This window comes from Eschrichtius robustus, chromosome 3 (assembly GCF_028021215.1).
Source record: "Eschrichtius robustus isolate mEscRob2 chromosome 3, mEscRob2.pri, whole genome shotgun sequence".
Taxonomy (NCBI): Eukaryota; Metazoa; Chordata; class Mammalia; order Artiodactyla; family Eschrichtiidae; genus Eschrichtius; species Eschrichtius robustus.
This window is the reverse complement of record NC_090826.1, coordinates 39534812-39547118: the sequence shown is the minus strand read 5'-3', so window position 1 is coordinate 39547118 and position 12307 is coordinate 39534812. Positions and strand designations below refer to the sequence as shown.

General features: G+C 47.7%; 1 long non-coding RNA gene across 1 annotated transcript in view; it reads right to left on the bottom strand.

Moving 5' to 3' along the window:
- Positions 1 to 2043: 2043 nt before the first annotated feature.
- Positions 2044 to 12307, bottom strand: part of LOC137761053 (uncharacterized) — a 135538-nt gene continuing 125274 nt past the window's right edge. The window contains exon 4 of the long non-coding RNA XR_011073388.1: positions 2044 to 2208. This is a non-coding gene — a long non-coding RNA (uncharacterized lncRNA). The remainder of the gene's footprint in view (positions 2209 to 12307) is intronic.

Genomic DNA, 12307 nt, shown 5'->3' with positions numbered 1-12307 from the left:
AAAAAAAGTTAACTTGATTTAGCCTGAGTCTATTCTGATCTTTTTCCCTCTTATGCATGACCCTGGGTTGCCAAAATATTCTTTATCTTTAAACTAGAATAAACTTACTAAGCTATGTCTTGGTATTATCATTCTGGATAAATATATAGAATCAAGTCCACTTTATTTCATGAAAAGTTTTCTTGAATTAAACCTTTAAATATTTATTAGGTGCTATTATTTTGGTTGCTTGCTTTGGGGACTCCAAAAGTACGTAAGTTGAATCTTCATTATCTATTTTCTATATTAATCATTTTCTCTCACATCCTTTTTTTAAATATCTTTATTTCTGTTTCATTTTGTTTGCTTTTCTCTTCTTTATTCTCTGGGTCACTGTGTTTTTTTCAATGTCCATTCTCCTTTGTGCTCTTTCTAAGCCGTCTTCATTTCTGAATGACCTTTCTTTTTTCTTCTACTCCTTTCTTGAATTTTGCCAGCTCATGTATTATTTTCTCCTATGACCTTGTTCTTTCTTCCCTGCATTCTTTCATCTTTGCTTTGTTGTTGTACTTCATAGAAACAATTGCTTTATTAAGATTTTTGAAATCCATGATGTTTGGTCACAATTTTCATCAGCTCTTTGGCAACCTTTCTCTGGGGAGAAGTCTTTGCCCTTTAATAAACTTTTCTGAGTATTTTTCTCTTAGTATCTTTGTATTGATGCTTTGTTAGATTCTTGTTATTACTCCTTATAATAGCACTAAAGATCCTTGTTAGCACTAAGTGAGTTGGATTCAGCTTCCCTGGACTTTCCATTAACAGAAAGATGCTTTGGTCAGGGAAAAAAAGGGGTAGCAAGATAGAATTCCAGCATGGCTGGTTTTCACAAGAAGTCTTCTCTGCTGCCACAGAAACAAAATGCTTCCACAAAGGGGTTTATCCTTATGAATCTTTAGGTAGCCCTGGATCCTCAGCTTCTCAACCAAATCAGATCCAAGAAGGCTTTTCCCTTTAGCCCATTTCACTCCAGTCATTGCACCTGTTTTGGAAAACAGGAAATATAGTTTTTCTCTCTCTGGATAGACCCCTTACCTTTAGGGAGAATATGTTTCCCTAGCTAACTCATCAAAAAATCTTTCTCTGAGCTGCTTTCTCTTCATTTCCTCCTATTTATTTTCTTCCTAATCGCAGCTTCTGTGGACTGTTCTTACACATATTTGGGAGTCTTGGATAATACCTGTCCTCAAGTTTTGCCAAAAATAGAGTTTACTTCTTGATTCTTTTTGTTGCTTTTGGATGGTTTCTAGGAGAAGGAGAAAAATGCTGATTTACACAACCATATCTATTCCAGATGTACACAATGTCTTAATTACTAAGGTTTTAAAATGTCTTACTTTTTGCTAGGGAAAATTTAACTGCCTTATCCTTTTTCTTCAATTGTTTAACTGTTACTAAATCTTAACTTTCCATATACATTTTAGAATGACCTTTTTAAAAACTATACACACACACACACGATGTTGAGACTTTGATTTTAATTTCAATAAATGTATTATTAATTTAGAGAAAACTGATATTTTTACAGCATTGACTCTTCCTATCCATTAATATGATATGTCTCTTCATTTATTTATCTTATTCAATATTTTTAAATAAAAATTTGGGGGCTTTGGGGGTGGTTTATTTGTTTGCTTTACATTTTGTTCTTCCAAACATCTTTTTTTTTCAAATTGAGATATAATTGACATATAACATTATATTACTTTCAGGTACAATGATTCGATATTGTACACATTGTGAAATGATCACCACAATAAGTCTAGTTAACATCAGTCAACGTACATAGTTACAAAAAAAATTCTTTTCTTGCAATGAAAACTTTTAAGATCTATTCTCTTAGCAACTTTCAAATATGCGATATAGTACTTTTTTTAATTTATTTATTTATTTATTTATTTATTTATTTATTGGCGGTGTTGGGTCTTCGTTTCTGTGTGAGGGCTTTCTCTAGTTGCGGCGAGCAGGGGCCACTCTTCATCGCGGTGCGCGGGCCTCTCACTATCGCGGCCTCTCTTGTTGCGGAGCACAGGCTCCAGACGCACAGGCTCAGTAGTTGTGGCACACGGGCTTAGTTGCTCCGCGGCATGTGGGATCTTCCCAGACCAGGGCTCGAACCCGTGTCCCCTGCATTGGCAGGCAGATTCTCAACCACGGCGTCACCAGGGAAGCCTGCGATATAGTGTTATTAACTATAGTCACCATGATGTACATTACATCCCCATAACTTATTTGTTTTATAACTAGAAGTTTGTCTCTTTTAACTCCCTTCACCCATGGCATCCCCCCAGTCCCCACCCCCTGGTAAGCACCAATCTGTTCTCTGTATTTCTGAGTTTGTTTTTGTTTTGTTTAGACTACACATATAAATGAGATCATACAGTATTTGTCTTCTCTGTCTGACTTATTTCACTTAGCCTAATGCCATCCATGTTGTCACAATGGCAACATTTCTTTTTTTTTAAGTGGCTGACTATGTATATACATAGACTACTTTTTATTTATCCATTCATCCATCACTGGCCCTTGTTTCCATGTCTCTCCATTTATTTTGATTTTCTTTAATACCTTAAAATAAAGTTTCATAATTATCACCCTAAACATCTCTTACATCTTTTGTTAGATTTATTCCTAAGTACCTTATGTTTTCAGTTCACATTATAAATGCAGCTTTTTTCAAATTTCATTTTTAATACTTTGCTGTGGCATATAAGAACACAACTGATTTTTGTATATTGATCTTATTTATATTCAGCAAATTTGCTGAGCTCCTGTTCATTTTAATAGTTTGTCTGCAGATGCTCTAGATTCCTGTATAGATCATTATATTCTATCATAATCATAATCATAATCATCTGGTTTTTATTCTTTGTCTTGCCTTACTATTCTGGCTATGAGTTCTAGTACAATGTCAAATTGAAGCAGCAAAAGCAGACATTCTTGACTGATTCCTGGTAGAAATCATTTTTCGGTTAAGAAATACCCTGTACAATAATAGTTTACTGAGAGTCTTATCATAAATAGGTACAAAATTTTACCAAATGTTTTTCCTAAATCCATTGAGATAATTGTTTTTCTTTTTCTTTTTTATAATTAATTTATTTATTTTTTGGCTGCATTGGGACTTCGTCGCTGCACACGGGCTTTCTCTAGCTGAGTTGAGCAGGGGCTACTCTTCATTGTGGTGTGTGGGCTTCTCATTGCGGTGGCTTCTCTTGTTGAGGGGCACAGGCTCTAGGCGTGTGGGCTCAGTAGCTGTGGCTCACGGGCTCTAGAGCGCAGGCTCAGTAGTTGTGGTGCATGGACTTAGTTGCTCCGCGGCATGTGGGATCTTCCCGGAGCAGGGATCGAACCCACGTGCCCCGCATTGTCAGGCAGATTCTTAACCACTGTGCCACCGGGGCAGTCCCTTGCTTTTTCTTTTAATTTGCTAATATTTTAGATTGAGTTAGTAGATTTCAAAATGCTACATCATCTTTGCATTAATGAAATAAACATAACTGGTCACAATGTGTTATTAATAAATATTGCTTGATTTGGCAATTCAGGGATCATTCATCAATCTTATTTATGTTCACAATATCTTTTTAATACCCTTTATTTTTGATATTTCTGAGTCCATATGTTTTATGGGTGTCTTGGGTAAATAGCACATAGCCAGGGTAAGGGCAGAGAATTGATTTTTTCATTTTTACCCAATATGAAAATCCTTACCTTTTAACTGGAGATTTTAGTTCATTTACATTTATGGGGTTCCTGGTATATTTGGATTTATGTCTACCACATTATTTTCTGCTTCCTGCTTTCCGTGTTTCTCCTCTGCTTTTTTTTTTTTAAGATTTTTTTTTGATGTGGACCATTTTTAAAGTCTTTATTGAGTTTGATACAATATTGCTTCTGTTTTTATGTTTTGGTTTTTTGGCCATGGGGCATGTGGGATCTTAGCTTCCCCGACCAGGGATCGAACCCACACCCCTTGCATTGGAATGCGAAGTCTTAACCACTGGACCACCACGGAAGTCCCCTCCTCTGCTTCTTTTTTAATATTCTCTTTCTGTCTTCTTTTGAATTAATCAAGGTTTTTCTTTAATTTGTTTTCTTCTTTACTGGTTAATAAGTTATAATTTTATTTCTATGTTTTTCTTTTACTAGCTACCCTTAACTTTTTAATATGCATACTTTTAAAAAACTAAAATTTCAAAAAAATTTTTAAAGTATTTTTCCCTCCCCTCCAACTACAGAAAGACTTCAGAATGCTTCCAATTAAATCACTCTTCCTCCCTTCTTAAATTATATTACTATACAGAATATGTGTTCTACCTTGATATTTTACCCCCAAATTGGTAATAATTCTTAACATTATACTATTATCATTTGATACAGTCAGTGTATAAATTTATCTTCATATTTACTTTCCTTTTTCCAGCATTTTTTTCATCACACTTCTTCCTTCTGGGTTCAGTATCTTTCTTCCCAAATATGTGCTTTAGAAGGTCCTTCAGAAGATTTTTGGTGATAAACTCTCTCATATCTAGGATCTCCCCTTGTTTCTCCTCTAACAACTACTTAAACCTGCCCCCATGCTCCCTATATCCCACTTTATCTGTCTGGGGACACTTACTATGTTTATTTTAAATTCTTGATCCTTCTGGTCCATTAACTGTCTTCCTCAGGTGCAGTCATCTACACCTCAGAGTGAGGACTGGCAGGGGCCAGGGAGATGGAGTGCTCAGGGGCCAAGCCATCCCCTGTACGTGTTATTATCACTGTCACTGGTGTTTTCTATCCTGCAATGGCAACAGGAAAGGCAGTGGCCCATCAAGGACAATGTGAGGGAGACTCAAGGATGCCACGTAATCCTCTCCCCAGCCTGCCCCCTATCCATGGCTCCTGCACTCCCCTGCTGCAGTATTCTACCCACCCCTCACACCTCCAGGACCCTACCACCTTCTACATCCCCAGGGGGTCCTCACAGTTTTTATCATTTAAAAACAATCCATATCTTGCTGAATCTGTGGCATCTCCAAGGCTCAGTTTGGGGGAGGGATCCAGCATCTGGCCTTATTTTTTCATCTTGTCAGATATCAGGCTGTGTGTTTGGGTTTGTGTGTTCCCAGAATATCTATTCACACACAACTCCCCCAGTCAGTCATGAGCTCCCTGAGAATAGAGGTCATGTCTGTTAAGCCCTTGAACCCTCACATCTGACACAGACCTTGACACATCATAAGGAGATGGGGGAGCAGAGTTCTTAGGAGAGCCCCAGGTCTGCCACTTACTAACTCCAGGATTTCAGGAAGGTTAGTTTACTTCTCTATGTTTCAGATTTCTTGTCTATAAAATGAGAATTAGATGAGAACATGCATATAAAATAGTTAACTTAATGTTTGACCCATAGGAAGCTCTCAACAAGTGATAGCTATTACTATACAATACTCAGAAATGTTTGTTAATTAAATAAATCCTATATTGAGTGTCTACTACATGAAGAGAGCACTGTGAGGCCTTGGGGATGTTTAGAATATGTGTCAAGATTTCTGCCCTAAATAATTTGCAATATTTTCAGAGACTAGGCTCATGACACAAGTAAGCAGTAATACACACACGGTTTCTAATTAAAGACTGAAGCTATTATCAATGGGTCCATGGGGTTGAGGAGATAAGAGGCCTAAGTTCTCATCCCGTCTGGTCACTCTCTTCCTCTGTGATATGACTTTGTCCTGTTCTACTTTGGGCCTCTTTTTCTCCCACTGGCAAAATGCGAAGCTGGATCCCAAGCATGACAATCTGAGCTCATACAAATCCACTGAATTAATCTCTGACTCTTCTGCAGCTCCTTACAGGGATAAAGTACTAGATCACACCAGGATAGGCGATGAGTGAGTGTGTCCATCAGGTTCCCTACAGGAGACAGATGGCTCAACCAGAGGGTTAATTGTTGGGAAATTAATGAAGGTCTATTTACAGAGGTGTGGGCAGGTGTAGAGGAACCAACATGGTGTAGTGAAGTCTTGAGGGACAAGACTTTAGCACCCCTGTCCCCTCAAGGGAGGTACTAGTGAGAGCTATTGCCATGGGAGAGGGGCTGCCTGACAGGGAGGGAAGCAATGAATACCCCAGCCTCCAACCCCAGCCCTCCGTTTCTTGCTGGAGTCTTCCATTGGCTGAACACAAACTGAAGCCATGGGACAAGGGAGCCCAGGTGACGCAGTCCATAACGTCAGACTCCTGGGACACAGAGCAAGGCAGAGGATGGACTGGGGAGAGTCACGGAGAGGGTGGGGGAAAAAAAAGAGAATAACTAGCCCAGTGAGTGAGCATCTATTTATTAAATGCCTACTATGTTCCAGAAACTGTGCTGCACACACACTGGGTCTTTCATTCCCTTAATAACCCTGTAAGATGATATCCTTGCCCAGCCTACAGATAGGAAACTAAGGCAGAGAACAAACATACCTGCCCAAAGTCACATACTGAGTGAATGACAGAGCTGGGACTTGAACCTGGATCTACGTGGCACGAAGGCCCGTGCCCTTTCCAGCACATCATGGCATCACGCCAAAGCCATGTGAGGCCATGTGTGAGGGCTGCTGGGCTGAGAGACAGGAGCAGTGCCTGACTCCGGGACTAGGCCTGAGCTCCTTCTCCCTTGACAGAGATGTCCTCTGTGAAAGCCAGAACTTTCCCATCAATTGCACTGTCATTTGGGCCTTGTTTCTTTTTAAAGCAAAAAGTGGATCAGAAATGGTCTCATTTGATGGTCTGCTTTCCAACTGTTGCTTTTTTAATCAACCCAAACCTCAGCTCTGGGGTCATAAGAGGATCATATGTTTCTTGTATTTCTTTAGCGTCCTAATCAGGTCCCAGTCAGCTCTGTAACACATTCCCAACTCCCACAGCCCCCCACAAAGCCACAGCAAACCCCCGAAGAGGCCTGTCACCCACACAGAGCTTCACAACCTTCCAAAGTCTCCACGCAGGCTCCCAGGATCCACATCACCCTACACACACCCAGCACGAAGTCCGACACACCCGACACTCCCATGCAGGGCACGCACAGCCCGCGCAAGCACACGCATAGGTATCACAGACACGAGTGCTCACACAGACCCACCCACACTCTGACTCACAGACACACAAGGCAACACCCACTCTCACACACATTCACCTCGAGTAATAAAACCCAGAAACCAGAGCCGCAGGCCCTGGAGCCAAATCTTCAGACTCCCTGAAGGGTAGCACGGAGGCAGGCCTCGCCCATCTCTGAGCCCCGAGGACACAGTCTTCCGCCTGGCCTTTGAGGTAGAGAGACTTACAAGTTTAATGGTGGCTTTAATCACCTTTCATTATAGACATTTTGGGGTCATGTTTTTCTGAACAAAAACGGAGTCTATTTCCTTTTGAAAATTCTAAATAAACATCCATGGGGGTTTCATAGCTTCCCAGAATAAAGGTTTTGCTCTGATGAGAAAAGCTGCAAAGCCACCTCCATTCTCCAAGTGCCCCTGTGACCAGCGGTGCCCCACAGAGGGTCAGGGCTCAGCCTGTGCGCTGCCGGGATCATGGCACTCATCGCTCTGTGTCATGGATGAGCTCTTCAGGAGCACGGTCCAGCACTTATTTGGCCAAAAAAGAGAAGGAGGCCCAGAGGGGGACGCAGCTGCCAAGGTCAGCCAGGCACTCTGTGAGGGCAGTGCTGTCAGATTTGGGGTGCAGGACCCTGAGGTGTGCCGAGATTTCATGTTTGGGGAGGTGACGCTGAAGATTTCTCTGAGCGTCCTCATCTCTAAAACGGGGATCAGAACGGTGGTCATATCGGAGTGCAAATGTGATATATGTGTTGCATCAGGCGCATAATAAGGGCTCACAAAGCGAGCACGCACGCTCACATGCACAGCCGGTGTGACTTTTTAGTTTGAGAAGTAACGTGGCTTCCTGACAGATTTTAAGAGCAGGGGTCTGGGTTGTGGCCCCGCCCAGGTGTGACCACAGAGCCCAGGAAGAACGTCGGTGAGTGCCCAGGGAGGGTCGTCATGGGCCCGAGCTGGCCACTCGTCCCTGGGCTCCCCGCACCCCAGGCCTGGCTCCTCTGCACTTCTGGAGTCCAGCTGCTGAAATGACTGTCCATCTTGAGGCCTTTTGGGCACTGTCACGTTTATGACTCGATTTTAACGACCTCGGCTGTCGGGTCTACAGGCAGGGACTCAGGGGCTGGGAGAGTGTCTGTTGCCCAGAGCGCAGCCAGGTAATATGGGCCAAGTCAGGAGGAAAGAGACAAACCAGGGTTCTGCCCCAAGGAGGGCAGGTGGGTGAAAGCATCAGACACTTGTCATGTGACACCGTAACAGCAACTATGACAGTGTTGGCCTGTGTTTTCTGTATCAGTGCCATTAAGGGCTGCACGGGCTGTGGACTAGCCATCACTTGGGAGCGGGTGAGAAATGCAAATTATTTACCCCAGACCTGCCAGATCAGGATTTGTGGGGCTGGGACACAGTAGTTTGTTTTAACAAGCCCTCCAGGGGATGCACACTAGCGTTTCAGGACCATTGTTCTATATTATCTCCTTTATCCCTATTTTCCAAAAGAAGAAACTGAGGCTTAAATAGATTAAGGTCTTAAAGCTAGAGAAATAACAGAAACAACACTCCAATACGGATATAACTGACTCTTCCCTCTCCCTTGGGTAATGTTGAGTTCCTTGGCTTAAAGGTGGGCAAGTGGGAGCTGGTCACCCTTACTTGCGGTGGGCCCTCCTGCCTAAGTGGTCACCAGTGGCCTTGGCATCTGGCCTGTGACTTGGAGTCTAAACTCTAAGCTTAACCAGGGAAGTCCACCGTCGGTGAGTTGGGAAGGGATGAAGACTGGGTGGACACGCGTGCAGAGGAGAGAAGTGGACCCACAGGGAGCCCCTGCCAGCTGCCCCAAGCTGTGCCTTCCCTGGTGCTCCTCTCCCTGGCAGATCTCCTGCTCCTGCTCAGATGCCAGGGGTGAAGCTCGTGCCCTGGGCCGGCACACCAGAGCTACCCAAGAGCATGGCTGCTCTGGCTCTTTTCTCTGTGCCCAGGGCCTAGCTCGGGGCCTGGCACCAAGTGGGTACTCCGTGAAGCTGCATGGTCAAGTAAAGCAATGACTGGCTAAGTGGCTATGGAAGACATCATGGAAGGCCCTGCAGACCTTAAGTGGCATGAATATGTGGAGAAGTGGGAGGTAGTGGGAAAGGTGCTCCTGGTGAAAGCTGCAGCCTGGGGAAAGGCAGTGTGGGAGTGCAGAGGGTGTTGTTGCAGCTTCTCTCAAATGCTTACAAGATAAGAAATTCAAAGGTAGATCTGGCAGCCATGGGGAAGGCCCGCACTACCAAAAGGTGGAGCAGGAGGGTGGGGTTGATTCTACAGGTGCTGGGGAGCCATGGACGGCATTAGAACAGGGAAGCGGTGGGATCATATGGACTCTTGGGCTGGAGAGGGACGGAGCAGCAGCTCCTGTATCCCGAAGCCTATCCTGCACCAAGCGCTGTGCCTGCTCCCTGCCCAAGGACCACCCGTTTTAGAGCTGAGGCTCAGGGTGTCCAGGTCAAGGGAGCACAGCTAGGAAGAGGTGAAGCAAAATTCACACCCAGCTCTGTCCCACTCCGGAGCCCAGGCTCTCACTCCTCCCCTACTGCCCCATCGCTGAGTTGCCTCCAAGGGCAGGCTCCTGGGCACCCGGCTTCAAGATCATTGGGAAGCAGAGGTTTCATGCCTTCTGCCTGGAGTGAGAAGTCAGTGCTGGAACCCCAGCTCTCATGGACACTCCCAGGCTGTGAGCCTCTTGGGGTGGGCTGGGTGGCGGGGGGGGGGCCGGGTTGTATGGTGGAAGCAGGTGGTGGACGTGCCCAGGAAAGGAAGGTCTGGGGCATGGAGGAGCAGAGGCGGGCTGAGAAGTGAAGCATGTCCCCAGAGCCCTTGGCAGCACTGCGGGTGCAGGCGCTCTACTGTCCTGACGCTGAGCTCTGAGGCCTGGACTTCCGGAGCCACTCTGTTCCTGGCGGGCAGAGCCACCTCTGCTTCCCTGCCCGGGAAGGGGCGGGCGGGCGTCCACTGCGGAGGAGCCAGGAGCGTGGGGTCAGGGGAAGCTGGTTTCCGCCCGTCAGAGGGACCAGAGACCTCAATGATTTCCTGGATTCCACGAGACAAAGAGACGTGAGAGAAAAAGAGAGACAGACCGAGAGCCACGGAGACGGAGGACAAGCGAGGGGCCCGCAGAGACGGCCGGGAGAGGCTCGGAGGTACGCGCCGTCCGCACTGCGCCCCACGCCGCTCGGCCGCGCGGCAAACTGGAAACAGCTGCGGAGGTTTTGGGTTTCCGCCCGGCCTCCCCCTGGCCCCTGGCTCGGGCCCACCCGAGCAGTTCCTCTTAATCCCGCTCTCTCTCGGGAAGCTGCGCTGTGAAAATCCTCGGCCCTGCCCGGGCAGGTCAGCCGTGGGCTGGCGGCGGCACGCCGGGTGGGAGGGCGCCGGCGGCTGCTGCTCCCCGGCCGCCCGGCCCTTCTGTGAGCGGCCGGCTCCACCGCGCTCCTGCCCGCGGGGCCTCCACTGCCTCATCCCATAGCCAGGCTGATCGTGCCTCCCACGCCGGGATCAGGGGGTCCTTGTGAGGGTTTAATGGAAAGTGCCCCAGGCGTTCCCTGGCACCTGGCGGGTGCTCCCAGAACCTTCACTGGTCCCTTTCTTGCTATGATGCGCCACCCCCAGGGGGCGCCTTTTTCTAATTGGCACAAAGATATTTTAAGGCCAGTGGTGGCTTTGCCTCCTCTTCTCGCTCACTCTCCGAGCTCAGTCCCCTGGAACACAGACCCAGCGGGCTTCCCCCAGAGGGCATGACTCACCACTCCAGCTCATCACGCACTTCTTGAGGCCCTACTGTGTGCCGTCCTGCGCTGGATCCCGCTCAGTACCTGCCCTCAGGAGCTCAGAGACATAATCTTGTTCAGCTGGGTCACAGGGCTTTGCCTCTGGAGTTTGGAGGTCAGATAAGCCTCATTGTCCATTCTGAGCTCAAGACGAGAAGGCATCCAGGTTAATCCATTGTCCAGAGAGGGCAAGGGGCTTCCGCAAGGTCACACAGCAGGTCTGTGACAGAGCTGGGCCTCTGGGCCATGCCTCCTGCCCTCCAGTCAAGGCTTTGTTTTGTTTTGTTTTGTTATGAGCACTGAGCCGTCTCCTTCACTCAGAGAGCCAAATTGGGATTGAAGTCCCTGCCTCAGCCAACAGCCAGGGCTGCCGCCAGCTCCAGAAGTCACTCACTTGGCGAGGCTTTCTGGAGTCCCTTTGCCCCCGCCCTGGACGCTGCTACACGGCCGGAGCAGCACAGATTGGGGCAGCACACGCGGTGGGCAGAGCCCCCGGCCAGGAGGCAGCACCACAGGGTCGACTAGGGCCCCCGTGTCCCTGCTGCGGACTGAGGTCAGCGTTAGTCTAGGAGGGAGGACCTCTGAGGGCCTTGGCAGCCCTGACATGCTGACCCCTCACCTCCGGCCCTCAACCCCCCAGCACCTTCCTGCCGCCCACATCAAATGAGTCTCTGCAGAACACCGCCTGTCAGAGAGAACGGGGTCCCCAGAGAGCAGGTCTGCTCCTCCAGACCTCCCCGCCTCTGTATCGCTCCTGGGTGTGCACACACAGCACAGAATCTCACAACACCCCACACGAGGTGACACACACGTGCACATTCACCTCACACACACACGCACAATCACTGCACAGTTTCGTGCTTGTGCACATGCGGTCTCATGCAATCTCCCACTCACCTATACTCAGTGTCACACACGTCCTCTTGTTCACACACACAACCTCACGCTCTTACACACCTCTCCTGAGTGCCCCCCATTTGTCTCACTCTCCCTGGGTGCCCATGGCCAGCACGGCTAAGGGTGACCCTGGCAGCCTCTCCCTGCCATCCGCCCGGATTCCAGCAGTGCCCGCGGCCTGCTCCTGCCTGGCCTTCTCCTCTCCGCAGGGGCCGGCCTGGTGGGGATGGCTCCAGGGGGACGTGTGGCAGCAGGGCGTGTGGCTACGCAGGCCGGTCCCAGGCCAGATGCGGGCCCGCTGCTTCACAGCTCCCAGAACAGGAGCTCGTGGTTCCTCCACAGGCCGAAGGCTGGTGGCGTTCTTATAGATGTCACCCACGCCCCCCTCCATCCCGCCCTGCCCAGCAACCTGCCAGCGACCCCCCAGCAGAAAAGAGAAATCATCCGCATACCTCCCCCCAGCCCTGCCTTAGACTCACACCG